This window comes from Gekko japonicus, unplaced genomic scaffold (assembly GCF_001447785.1).
Source record: "Gekko japonicus isolate JY-2015 unplaced genomic scaffold, Gekko_japonicus_V1.1 scaffold398, whole genome shotgun sequence".
Lineage (NCBI taxonomy): Eukaryota > Metazoa > Chordata > Lepidosauria > Squamata > Gekkonidae > Gekko > Gekko japonicus.
Window position 1 is genome coordinate 661520 of NW_015164676.1, and position 1704 is coordinate 663223.

A 1704-nucleotide genomic window follows, 5' to 3' on the forward strand; every position below is an offset into this window, starting at 1 on the left:
GTTTTTGGAGATGGGGGGACCGGCGGGATAGGGGGGAACTTACCTCCTGCTGCTACTTCCTCCTCTTCCTCATAGGTGTGGAGCTCCCCCTCTCCCGCGAGTATCGCGGGTCCCCCCCTTGTATTATGCTAAATGTGAAGGTTTAAAGGATTTTTAGAATGATGCATTAACAAAAAGACATCTTAAGCATGAACCATGAAGCTCAACAGTACATTCAGAATGACGTCACTTCTGTAGAAATATTCTGTCGAAATAACGCAAACGGAATGATTACTAGAACACCGTTGTTTGTCTTAGGTGTTTTTGTAATAAGTGTATTAGAGTAGGACCTTGTGCCTACAAGCAGGGACAACTTCAAGACAGATCTGGATAAACATATGGAGCAGAGGTCCCATCAGTGGCTTTTAGCTGCAAGGTATAGATAGGAGCTCTCGGTCTGGGGCAAGGGATGCTCTGTCTTCTTGGTGCTTGGGGGGTGGGCAACAGTGGGAGGGCTTCTAGTGCCCTGGCCCCACTGCTGGACCTCCTGAGGGCACCTGGTATCTTTGGCCACTGTGTGATGGAGTGTTGTACTGGATGGGCCACTGGCCTGATCCAACGTTGGCTTCTCTTATGTTCTTATAAGAGGGAATCAGATAAACATATGGAGCAGAGGTCCATCAGTGGCTGTTAGCCAGCAGGTATAGATAGGAACTCTCGGTCTGGGGCAAGGGATGCTCTGCATTCTTGGTGCTTGGGGGGGCCAACAGTGGGAGGGGGCTTCTAGTGTCCTGGCCTCACTGCTTGCTGGTGTCGCGGTCCGCGCGGAATGCTGGCTGGCACGTTAGTGCCCAAGGGAGATAGAGAACCCACAAACGCTGGAGTCTGGTACTTTGGTGCAACCACAGTGAATTTATTTACACCAAGCCACCACCTATTTACAGTTCTGAGTGTCAATATGCTCCGCTGCAACTGATACATTGAGAAGAAAAAGAATGCTGTACAAGCTGTACATTTATACACCTGCTGACCAATCAGCTCATGGCTGATGCAACCTCCTTGCAATACACTGAGTGCCAGGTTGCACTGCCTTAATCCAGTTCTGGCCAGCCTCCCTGCAGTCACATGCCCTCTGCTGACACATGCTGACTGTCACTGTACTGACACCTCAGATCAAACTCATCTAGGCCAGTCTTACTATTATAAGTGTATCACGACACTCCCCCTTAAGACTGAGCCGAGATGCACAGTTTGCCAATCACTTTACAATATAAAACCATATTTACATTTAAGCATTCTGTTACATCCAACAGTCAGTAAAGCATACATGTATACATTGTTATTCAGATGTTCTATGGAGTAGGTCCAGTAAGCCCTGTTCCATCACATCACATACAAAAACTGGTACACTTTACAATTTAGTTACACAGTAAATATAACAGTTACACATAACCCTTATTCACTGTTCCACATTGTCGCTTTGCCCCCTGTATGTCAAAATACCTCTGGGCATCCATGTTAGTGCAAAAACTGTCTTTTTGCCTCTGAACCTAGCCTCTGACTTAGGCAGTTCCAACATTTTATTCACTTGCTCACAAAAAGCCTTATTTTCAATACCTTTGTTACTTGCTCACAGAGAGCCATCAGTTTTGTTTCACAAAAAACCTTTATTACATTGCTAGCTATGCAAGCCCACGGCAATACACATTTCAGTCATTGGTATAC